This window comes from Triturus cristatus, chromosome 9, assembly GCF_964204655.1.
Source record: "Triturus cristatus chromosome 9, aTriCri1.1, whole genome shotgun sequence".
NCBI lineage: Eukaryota > Metazoa > Chordata > Amphibia > Caudata > Salamandridae > Triturus > Triturus cristatus.
In genome coordinates this window covers 364,957,405-364,970,388 of record NC_140592.1, presented here as the reverse complement: position 1 = coordinate 364,970,388, position 12,984 = coordinate 364,957,405, and positions in this window count along the sequence as shown.

The window sequence follows — 12,984 nt, the reverse complement described above, 5'->3', positions numbered from 1 at the left end:
AGGTGAGGACGGTAACACAGCTTGGGCGCGGTGTCCAATACAGTCACTACTTGCAATCAGCGCCCCGCAACATTTGCTCGTGGTGAGTTGCTAGTTTTCTCCGTTGTGCCGGGGGATCAGCACTCGCCGTCCGCCTCCCTGCGTAGCTGGCACGCAGGATGCAAGTGTGTCTCGGCGCGTTCTTCAACTGACCAATATCTCTCACAGGTATGAAGATCTCCTGCGCGCTGCCTTGTGCACAAAGATCAAGCCCATTCCTTTTGTGTCTTATCGAAGTGTGTTTAATCCGTCGCTCAAAGGGGGCCCCCTCTGCGTCCTCACCTTCGGTCTGGGGGGAATCAGCGGCAGGAGTCAGTTAAAAAACGAACAGTTATAGTACTCTGCTCCGTGATTCAAGTCCCCTGTTGTCTATGAGGCGAAGATTCTGAATGCGCGCCTCTGCTATGCACTTCCCGCCTTCAGGTGTTCAGCAGAAATCCTTGCACCACAACAGCTTCACAGCGCTCCGCTATGCCGAGTGCAGGACCGCCTCAAGAACCAGCACCACTGTGTATACGCGTGGTAGGATCAGCGCATGTTACACCGCGGGCCCCCCTCTGTGTACAAGCATAATCGGGCCCACGCCTCTCCGTAACCGTGTGCAATATAGGTCTCTCCAAAGGCCGCTGCGGCCCCTCAGTGCTCCAACGTGATGTTATCCTCCCCCATCTCTCCAGCTGTAATTTGCAGTCCGCCTACCTTTCTTGCCTGCTCCTGCTTACGTGTGTTCGGCAGCCTCCAAAAATATATAGCTTTACCAGAGCAGCGTTCACTGCAACGTTGTCCGCGCCGCTGTCGCACTTCAGCCTTTCCGCCTCGTGGGGACCACGCCGCTCTCGTAATCAGTACTGCCGCCCGCAGCAACAGGGCGGCAGTCGCTGTCACCGGTCGGCAAGAACGACTGTTGTTTTCTGGCTCCAAACGCTACGAGCTGCCCATCGCTGCACACCGCCGAGTCCCTGAGTATACAAGGGTCTTGCCTCCCGTCTTTTCAAATATTGTAACCTGAGTGGAGCAGGATAAATGGCGGATTTTCAAACCAGCCTGCGGGAGCCTCACTCAAGTGCGGCCATTCCACTTGTGCGCCACCTAGCGCCCCCTCAAGTTTTTAATCTATATCTTTTATTAAACTTTATTAAACAAAAAGTGTTAAGAAAGAATGAGACCTGACGTGGGCCTGCTTCTGCAACCTGTTATGGAGTGAGTTAGTTGGTTAAGACACATTAAAAGTACAAAAAAACACATTCACTACAACTATCTACCTCCCTCCTCTCCCCTTACAATAAACATTACCAGTATTCTATGTATTTTAATTATTATAAATTGTCTTACCTTGACGGAGCTCTCCCTTGCATCTGATCAGTAGCGCGACGAACCTCGTAATGACGAAAGTTACGTTTACGCAGCAACCTCATGTCTTTCTGTATAAATGAAAAAAGGACACTTTCTCCCATTGACTTCAATAGAAAAACGTGGGAATTTTTAAAAAAAATGTTTTAAAAAATATAAATGTACATACAAATATATATGTTTATCTCTTAAAAATGTTATAAGTAATAAACTATTTTTTATTAATTTTGAATATTTTATTTTTAATGCAGATTTTTTTAATAAATGTTAATAAAAATATTTAAAGAATGATTATTCTGACGGCCTTTTTTCTACATGTAATTTTTTTTTTAATTATTATATACTGTTTACATTATGTTAAACTGTTTTACAAAATTATTCCTCTTTTTATGAAATATTTAATATCTTTTTTCAACTTTATAATATTTATATACCTATTCAACATTTAAATTTCCCTTTTTATACTAAATATGAATGTTAATTTGTAACCCATGTATAAATAATTCCACTAATTAATTTTAGTTTTTTTCTCACTTCTTATTTTTTTAATAGCTTATAATTAATTAGGGTCTAATCAATATCTTAAATAACTTTTACCAATTAATGTTTTTTTTAAATAATCTTAATTTTTTCCACCTTTAACACTACTATTTTTATCAAACACTTAATTCTTATTTTTTAAACTTATACTCTAGTATTAATTTTAATACCTGAGTATTAAAATAAATTACCTCATTTCCCCCAAATTATTTAACTTTTATATAATATAAATCTCCCTTTTAATATCACTATTATCACAAATATTTAATTGAAATATCATTTTAATATACACTCTAGTAGAATTGTAATATATGAGGTTTCAAATAAATTACAATTTAAAAAAAATATTAATTAATATTTATATTGTACAAATCTCACTTTTAATAATAATTTATCGCAAACATTTAATTCTATTTTTACTTAATATATACTATAGTATTAATTTTAATACCTGAGTATTCAAATAAATTATGACAACCATTTTAAAATATTATTTAATATGAGAGTCAGTGGTGACTTACATCATGTAAAAGATGGCATTTGTATTTACACTTAGGGCTAGTTAGTACACACCAGGAAAAAACACACTTCTACACATTATAAAGAACTAGTTTCAAAAGCAACAGTACTATATCAGTGTATATATGTGTAATCGAGTGTGAAAATGCATTATGCACTTTGTTAACGATGCTCAAAAATATAAACCCACAAAAATCTTCTACAGCATAGTGGCCATGACTGTGGGTTAGTTGTGTTTCTTCAAACCTTGATATATAATGAAATATTTATGCCATAAAAAAGGGTGACTAATGTGAGTTCAGGAGGGCCAGAATCAAGCTAAATTTTCCGGATGAATACAAACTATTTCGATGAATTCTATGTACATCTATTGTAAGTTGTAGTCTTACCTATCGGGACCTCATGGATCTGCATTGCACCCTTCACCCTGACTCTACCTTTAAGGTTTGAATTAGTTTCATTTAAAAAAAAATAAAAAAAGTAATCTTTAATGACATCTGAGTTTTAAAAGTAGCTCACAGTGTAAAGTTTTTTTACATTAGTATTCATATGTAGTTTTAATAGGGTCCATTGCGGGCCCCAAATGTGTTTGGGGGGTGTGTGGGTGCACTGTTCCAGGTGGCAGGCACTGTGCAGTGCCTGCCACGCAGTGCAGTGATATGCTGGACATGCTTTTTTGGACATCGTGGTGGTGCTGCTGGCAGCAGCAACCGCTGTAATGTTAAATGCTGCGATTGTACCGCCGCGGTCGGATTTCGACTGCGGAACATACTAATTGGACTGGCGGTTATGCTGCGGTCCTAGCGGGCGGTGTTTTCGCGCTACCATGGCGGTTGGAGTGATTTTCTGACTGCCATCCTAATAGACCCCTATGTGTTTAAAAAACCTGCAATAATAAAAAGCATTGTCATTGACAATAACAATAGGTCAACGTTTCTAAAATGCGAGACCTATTGTATTGCAAATGCTTGTTGTTTACAAGCCCCCATGCTGCGCTTTCACGTTGATAGAAGCCACACCCCTTTCTTTAGACGAGCTGTGTCTAAAGAAAGGACCATGGCTGTTATTAAAGTGAAAGTGTGTATGGGGCACGTTAACCAAAAAAAGCATTTGTTTGTCAAGTTGACAAACAAATGCTTTTTTTGGTAAGAGCACCACGTGAAAGCGAGCATGGCGTGCTGAATGCCTGAATGTTGAAGGAAAGCATGTAGTGCCTGCAGCAGGCGAAAAGCATTAAAGAAAATAGTGCTTACAGACTAAATAAGAGGTACTGTGTAACAACTGAAGTAAAAGGGCCAGTCCTCATGGGAGGTTACAAATGAAGATAGTGTGGTACTAAGGAGGGACTAACAGGCCTATCAATGAATCATAAACCTGCATTTATGAACGACTGTGACACAAGCCAATGACAAATATGGGCAGAGAGTGGGTGGGGCTTTAAGTCCACACTCCATCACAGCATGCCTCGCAGAGCAGCACAGGCTCTGCGCAGGCTCGACCTAAAAAATGAATGCATTATTTGCAGCTCTGATCATCACCAGTGCAGCCCTTCGGCACATGACAACTGAATGAGTCCCTGTAGACAGACTTTCTGCAATAACATGTATGGTAGTAACCAGTGCTTCAAGTGTGCTGGGTCCTGCCGGTGCTCAGCCCTGGCAGTTCTAAAAGGCAGCTGCTGAGGCAGGTCCCTATCGGGCTCTCCATTTTTGCCCTCACCCTCCGGATAGAAAAAATATTAACTCTGCAGCAGCACCACCCATCACTGCCTTTGATGTAACTTCAAATAGAGTAGTTCTTTCACAGTCATTTCAGAATTGAAGCATTTTCAGTATTCTATACTACAAAGCTATAGTTGTTGCTCATTTATCTTATGCAACTAACAACCATTGGCAAAACCAATAGTCCTGGCTTGTTATAAGTGAAATGTTACTTGTATTATATATCTGAATGTAATGACAGAAGCAGCAAATCACCAGTCAGGTGGCACACTATGCTCAGCACCCATTTTTAGCTTAGGTGTTTCTAAGCCACTCCCTAATTACATCGGCCACGGCCCTTTGAGAGACACTCCCCCCACCCAGTTTTTCCATCCTACTTAAAGCCCTGGTAGTAAATGTAGAAAACATGTATATAAAACGAAATGTGCAACTACAAGAGACGGCAAGCTTAGAGCTGTAGAGTGAAGAAATCGGCGACAGGCGTAAAATCACCCTCACAAAACCGATCGTGATGCTGAGCGCTCACATTTCTCCGGTCTGTGAGTGACAAGCTCATCTAGCCCAGGTTTCTAACCTAGCATTCTGGATCTTGTAGTCCTGATTTTATAGTGACATAAAACAAGACTACAAGTCCCAGAAAGCATAGACAAAGCACAGGAAAGATCCTCGCACATGCTCCTGGAAAATAGTTAGAACAGATGACAGCTAACGCTTCGCCACACTTCCTTTGCCCAGCAATACAGCTCACCACTTCCCAGAAAAACACCCCAACACCAGAGATACGGGACGGCGAGATCAGCAGCTCCCGAGTCGAATGCCAACCCCTCTGCCCTCGAGGATTTCCATAAAAAATAAAAACATTAGGCTTGCACTTGCATTTTTATGATGAAATGCAGGGCACAGCCGTCCCTGGCTCGGAGTGTCTCGATAGCCCTGGTCAGCTCTGCGGCAGCGCAGGCACGTGCAGGGGAGTAAGTTCTCTCCAAAGCATGATCTCCGCATTGGCGTACCTGCAGGATTCCGATCATGCTGGAATCAGTCGTCAGTGAATGCCTGTACTTAGCTGTATTAGGGATACCTTTGCCTCTAGTTGGCCGTTGAAGGATGCTAGGTGGCGGGGTTCTGGGGCAACATCGGCCTTATGTCTAAGGATCACAAACAACAAAAGCTGCTTCCTGCACCTTCCTCCTCACCTAGTGTCGCACCTCCGCCTGCATCAGGCAAGGTAGATTTGGCTCTTAGAGAGCCCACAGGACAAAGGTTGCACTTGCACTCCCACACACACTAGTGTTTTAAATATTGCAAAAGTAAGAAAGAATTACTTGAGTTCAAGAAAGGGGTCAGCCTAGAGGTCAGTAATTCTGGAAAGATTGTTACCACAATGAGCGGCGTGGAATAATTAATTCTAGGCAGTGTGGCTCAATTCAGTGTTTTGTCGTCATCGGAGGGGGGAGAGCTTCCTAATTGGCTTAAAGGTGTTGGGATCTTCTTAATTATATACGTTGTGGTTCTGTGCAGTGCGCACGAGACTCAGTAAATATCAGGTCACTACTTTTTTCCATGTGTTCCTACCGTGTAACAACCACGTAAAGGGGTCAGTAACCATGGGAGGTTACAAATTACAACATGGCCGTACTAAGGAGGGACTAACCACCCTCATGATGAATCAGATGCCAGCATTTACAAAGGACAAACACATAAGCCAATGAAAAATAAGGGCGGAGGAGTGGGCGGGGCTTCTCTCCGTACTGACCTACCACAGCTCTTCGCAGAGAAGCACTTGCGCACTGGCTCACGCTCGACCTAAAAACGGCTATATGTCTGCCCATCTAAATTGGGCTTGGGGACATAGTGTCAATTCTCCAATGGCCCTCACTCCTTCGGGCCATGGGAGATGTTTGGCCATGGGGGAGACGGAGTAGCCTCTGCCGTTATCAAACTATGGTCTGCCCACCTTTAAATTCGGCAGGCGGGCCATTATGTTGGCAGAGAGGGAACTCTGTCATTGTTGCAATGGAGTTCCCTCTCCACCAACATATGAATCGTCTAACCCTGGGCGTAGCTCGCATAGTAGCGCTACGCGTAGCTACGTGAAGTGCACTTCGCACTACGCAAGCTATGCATAACTACACAAACTGCATAGTGCACTGTGCAAAATGCTGTTCGCACTGATTGCACAGTGCCGGATGCTTGTCCGCCCTGTGCAATCATTGCAAACGGCATCTTGCACAGTGCAAGCGGTCGTTTTCTGCTGCCCGAGTAGATTTGTACTCGAGCGGCAGCTTTCTCAACGCGGACTGGTAGTTTCTCATCGCGAGCGGTCGAGAGCATACGCGACCACTCGCAATGAGAAACCTGACCTCCCTGCGTTGAGAATCTCGCCGGGAGGTTTATTTTCCACGCTCGTGATCGGCAACTTGATGTTGCTGATCACGAACGAGGAAAAAGTCTCACCAGGATGTTATTTTGTTCGCTCACAGTCGCCAACTTGACGTTGAGGGCCGCAATCAAGCAAAAAATGCCCGCCACACTACGCTACGCGTTTTTGCACTGTGCTACGTGCAATTCGCGTAGCACGTAGTTGCGCAAACTACGCAAACTACACGAGTGTAGCGTAGTCCTACGCCCAGGGTTAGAATCATCCCATTGCCTTAAAACTAATCTTTTGCAGGTTGGATGCGCTATCAAGATTGATATGACTAGTGTGAGATGATATGTATGGAATAGTCCTCAACAATACTTTCTGATTGTTTGGCTCAGGGATATATTTACAATATACCTAGAATGTCCTTTCTTCAACTGTACGGTTATAGAAACTAAAACATTCCCCGTGTATAATGTAAATAGCTTCAATTAGCATTGGATTTTTAAAATAGGATCTCAGTCGCATGTTATCATCTCTACTGCCCTTGGAGATGGTCAATACCAAATCGTCCCATTGCCTAGCTATATGTTTTCTCAGTCCTATTTTTTGCTATGTAGTGCATCACTGTCTATTTCAGACCCTTGTAGCAAAACCTTGCCACACCTGACCAGCTGTGGGGCAGAAGAGCCTTCCATGATGAAGTAACGCCTGTTATGGCCAAGAGTAGGGCTAGAGACAAGAATTTTGATGCGCTTTACCCGCTCTTGAACGTATAAAAAGGCCTAATATGCACACCTCTATGTTAAACAAATCTGGGTGATATATTACTAGTGAGTACTTCAGTGGCTCCCTGCCACTGTCTACTGAATGAATTCTGGACATGCCCACTTCATGTATATGAACTCAGCTTGTGATTTATGACATTTGGGGCACTCAAAGAGTATGCCACAAGGTATATTTTACTGATCTTATTTTGTGTTAGCTAAGCCCTGTGCAGAAAGTTGTAGTAGACTTATTTAAATATGGTATTGCGGTGCGCTTTGTATGGGTAGTTTAGGGTTTGCTCCCACTTGCGTTTGTGGCTCAGTTTATGATCAGTCATGGCTTCTTAAATTCCTCTGTGCCTTCGCTGAGCTCACCTTCCTCCACCAACTATTTGAAATGGGACAAATGCACCTTTCCTGAACAGATTAAATTATACTGTAATTCCCACTTCCTCCCAATAAATTAACACTCTTGAGGTTCTGGGACGGTAACTGGTGGTATCTGTCAGGCATAATGTGTAAGTTTATGTGAGTTGCAGGTAGAGGTGTGGTGCAGTGGCCAGAGCAGCTGACTCCAGAGTGCTGGGCTCGCGGTTTGATACCCGGCGGTAGCTCAGCTCAGTATCATGTGACTGGGCAGTGGCTCACTTGATCTACCCGACATCCCCCAGAGCCTGGATACCCTTGGGGGTGATAAATCGAGCTGGAATTATTATTATTCTGTACTAGGTGGAGAATCCCCTGTGAGCTTAAGTACGGGGGAAAAAAGTTTTGTTCGGTAACCCTTCCAGAATTTGGGATCGATTTGTGTCGGTTTCCTACAGGTGATGCCCTTTCAACTACTCAGCTGCCAATTATAGTTAGGTGGTTAAGTAATAGAAGTCAAAATAGGAAGCCCTAGATCCTCGTGGTTCTTTCTGAACATAATCTTCCCTTTTATATCTCTCATGACCTCAGCCCCATCTCCTCTCTATTTATCTCTCTTTTTGTTTTGCCTTCTCTCTCCTCTCAACCTGTACTTTCTTCTTGTGTCCTTCTCTCCGCCCCTCTCATCCCTTTTCTTCGTTTTTAGGTCGAGGACGTCCGGTCTGCCGAAAGGCAGAACCGGAAGTCGGAGATTTAATGACTTGGAGAAGAGGGGCTTGAACCAGCCCCTCTTCTTCCCTGTTCTCCATTGGCTGGCCTCGTAAATGCTGGCCAGCCACTGGAGAAGAGGTCAGTCACTCCATTTAGGCCCCGTCCTTTTCGGATCGGGGGGCGTGTTTTTTGCGAGAAGTCTCAAGGAGGAGACAACAGCAAAACACGCCCCCGAATCCGAAAAGGACGCTGCGTTGGTGTGCTCGTCCGCTCCCCATGCGTTCGGCTGCTGCTCTGGTCTCCTCACCTCTCCTCACCCTGTCCTCTCCGGAGCTTATTGTTTGCTTTAGCCTTGGAGGCTGCTTTCCTCAGCAGCATTCTGCTTTCGCTTTCACAATCACTTAAATGGCGCGACTCACTTCACAGGCCTGCACGCGCTGTGTGGCTTTAGTCAGCAGGCACAGCTGAGAAGAAGTAATTTGTTTTTGTTTACAGGTATGACAGTTTGATGACGTGATACCAATGCAAGAGTGCAGCCTTCTTCCCGGCTTCCCCTTGCGCCCCCTCCCCCCCCCCCATATATCTGTATATTTCCGAGATGCCTGCATACCCTGCCCAGTTATTCTAAATATAGCGGTGTCAAGGGGAAGGCGATGCAACGGAGCTGGGCGCACTCCGCTGTGACTTTCTCGGAGCTTGCTTCCAACAGCTGGATCCTGCCAGTGGCAGGGCTGCGGCGGAAGGGGCCTCGCGAAAGGAAGGGTCACTGCAGTTATATAAAGCAGGACACGTTTGAATCTCCTCGCAACCGGATCCATTTTGAAGTAAACACGCGGGGGTTACCTGCCAAGTGGCCCCATGCCATGCGTGTGCCTTCAGCCAGGTCTTCCTGTTTAACCAAGTACATCTGCATACTGCAGTTTTCCATACTTTTTCGTGGCAATGCCATAAGCAGGCTGCTGCTGTAGAGTGCTGGCTGAAAGCGGCGAGTGTCTCAAGGTGTCACACATGACAAGGTGACACTTGGCAGCCATCACAGTCTCTCCCTACTGGTAGTCTGCAATAACCAGGTCCATTAATATTGGGTTAGTGACATTTTCCACATACTCAACAATCTGATGCATATATTGCAGATTTCACAAAACAAGTTTGTTCTACCTCAAACCGAGCAAAAAGTACTAAACAGAAAGCACCACACATGGTTTCCGTGCAATGGCACAACTGTGGCAAGGGTTATCTCGCCCCCATTCAGTTGCTGATGTTATAAGCAGGTGTTAAACTGGTACTGAGATTTTCGCCGAGACAGTGTGAATAGTTGTTGAAATGACCGAGTGCCTTTTTTGCCACATAATTGTGTGAACGCTGCAACTTAATTTTACCCTTTACTTCCTGTGGCGCTAATAAGAATCCGCAGAATGCAAGCTATTATGAAAAATGCCAAGCTGTAAACAAGGTAGCCATGTAAAGCGAGGGTACCCGATAACGCATCGAGGCTGCCACATAATTGTGTGAACGCTGCAACTTAATTTTACCCTTTACTTCCTGTGGCGCTAATAAGAATCCGCAGAATGCAAGCTATTATGAAAAATGCCAAGCTGTAAACAAGGTAGCCATGTAAAGCGAGGGTACCCGATAACGCATCGAGGCTGGGACATGGTCACCCTTTCATTTACATTTGTCAGGGATAGGTCAGAAGTTGTGGGAGGTGTAGTACACGTATCAAACCTACAAGTGCCAGAACGCAGTGTAAACGGAAATGACTGTAGACACTGAGGTAGTCAGCCAGAGCAGACCAGCTGGGAAGTTGTCCTGTACCACGCACAAGACAGATTAAAACACTTTATTTTTTCTCGTGAAGGTACGTGAAAAGTCATTTTTCAAAGCCGTTCCACTTATGGTTTGTGACCTAGGCTTCTTATTTCTATGTACTAGTGCAACACGTGTTTCAAACAAACCGTGTTTTGATATATATATATATATACATTACAATTTAATTGTGTTCTCAACTTACTCCCTGCCACCTGAGAGTAGTTTAACGAGCTGTTTTTCCCTCTCATTCTGCTGTTTGTTAGGTCGAGGACCTAAAAGAGCCTCGGGGAGATTATCGTGTTTACTTCATTTTTATTCATCCTCGCAGCTGCCGGTGAAGCTGACCTTTACAGCCGCATGGTGCATGGTCTGGCGGGTATTTATTTTATGACAATATGGCTGACAGGACGCACGCCAAGCCGCACCTACACGTCTCCCTTCGAATTCCCCTCAGAAAATGATCTCATCTTTGATTGATGGTGCAGGCCTTTGACTGCTCTCAGCTCTTAAACGCGACCTTGCCATCAGTGGCGTAATGAAAAATGACGACAACCCCCCATGCAGAATGTGACGAGGGCCCCTCCAGTCTACTGTATCTCACAGATATCTATCAACCTGGGCCTGCTTGAGGGCCCACTCTAGGGTTACCCGCTCCCACACACCCCGTGTTAGGCCCCTACTGGTCACTGATATCATATTTAGGCTGTGCGACAAACTGAGTGAAAAAAACAGTGAAGCGAGGCAGCGAGCCAGCCACCAGCCGATGCGATGCTCAGACTACAGGGGCATTACCGGCAGGCACCACATCTTGCTGTCTCAGGAGAGGGGCAACTTAAGACGCATCTGACAGGAAAACACGAGGCTCTCATGTAAGTGCGAGCTATAACACGGTTAAAATAGCATCTAAAATATTACAGTATGTCCTTCTTTCGTGTCTGTTTCCAAGCCTTAAGACTTTTAAAGCCAGCACCTTATTTTTAACCGCCCCTTGGTGGAGCCCGGTTAGCAGTAACGAGCTAGTAAGGCACAGTGTAGACGGCAACCAGGCGAGGGAGGCAAAGTTCCAGACGGGACAATTGAATTGTCTCTTACCACCTCGCCCCTCGCGCTTTGCTTAATTACGTTAGGAGACAGCCTCATAATGTAATTAATCGAAAGAGAAAGGTGGGCTTGGAGTAATTTAGTTAACCAGTAAGTAACTGCAGCCTTCCTGCTTTTCCGCTCATGTGGGATGGGGCATGTTTTGTACCACCACCCTTTCATATTCAGACGTCTCAGAAAGAGCTTCTTTAGGACTCAAAACGGGGTTACCTGGTATTGTTGAGGTATGCTAGAGGAACACATTGCTACATATAAGGTCACATTTCTTCAAAAGGAAAATGACATGATGCTGAAAAACTTTGCTCGCATTTAAAGTCATTACTGCATTATCGTTTCAATTGTGACTTTTGTATGCCTGGTTTCATGGACCAATTATTCTTCGGTTTGTAATGGGAACACATTACACAGAGCACCTTTCCAGAAAAATCACACAACGAAAAGTCATTATATATCAATATTGACGCAAGTCCCTGCAAAATTTTTTGGGATAATTTTGGGAATGATGGGGTTACAGTTTATACAGTTATCAACAATCGAAACCTCCATAGAGGTTCAAATTAATGAAGGGCAGTGCCTGGCCATTTAAAACACTGGGTCAAATATATTGAACTCTGTCACGTGTCATAGCCTGACTTCTACAATACTTGCTCGGGTTAAACGGACGACTGCCTTAATCAGGGCCGTAATGTAAACACCTGCAGGGGGCTTACTTTTTGCCAGTGTCTGCCGGTACGCTTATCGGCTACTTCAATTAAAATCAATAAAAGTTGAAATAATGTTGGATACTTAGCGCAAAAAAAAATATATATATATTTTTATGCAACACTAAGCATCCGGGATGCTGTTTTTCACAAGGCACAAGTTTAAAAAAAACCTTGCTGATGAACTTGTCTCCCCTGAACATTGTAAGCACATTTGTTTGGCCACATTTACATTTTGTTGGTTTCGGAAGATGCACTTCCTATCTTTTTACTATGAGACACCCTCCGTTCTTCCTATTTACCCTCAGCCTCTCCCTTTCGTTAAAAAGAGTTTTTCTATTACGCTAGTGTCTGGTGGAACGGTGATCGGCAAATCCTTACAGAAAATAAAAAATTGTAGAGATAAGAAGAACCTTTCTGCAAAAACTTTTTACAAAAATTATAACAACACTGATCATCCGGGATGTTTATTTTCACAAGCCACAGGCGCTACCACGAATATAAATTACACTGTTGTGTTCACAACTGTTCGCTGGAAGCAGACCAGCGGCGCCACAGTGATAGCAGGCAGACAGCACACCTTCCCCACTTCCCAAAGAAAACAAGCATTTACAATGCAATGGTCTCGGCATTGGTAAAGTTAGAGCTATTGGCATTGCTCATGACATTATTTTTGTTTATGTTTTTGTTTTTAAAACATTTAAAGAAACAGCATTGTCATGAGCAATGCCAATAGCTCTAACTTTAACAATGCCGAGACCGTTGCATTGTAAATGCTTGTTCCATCTCTAGTTGCTACACCGCACATTCCCAATGGATCCAGTTCATAGTTGGTGCTCCTGCCTTTTCCCATATGAAAGGCATTATATTTGTCTGCCACGTGCTCATGTGAAAAACATTCTGGGAGCTCTGACCTTAACCCAACAGCATGTTACAATGAAGGACATGTGGTTTCAATAAAAGGTTTTAGTTTAAACTTCTAAAAATCATGCTGATTT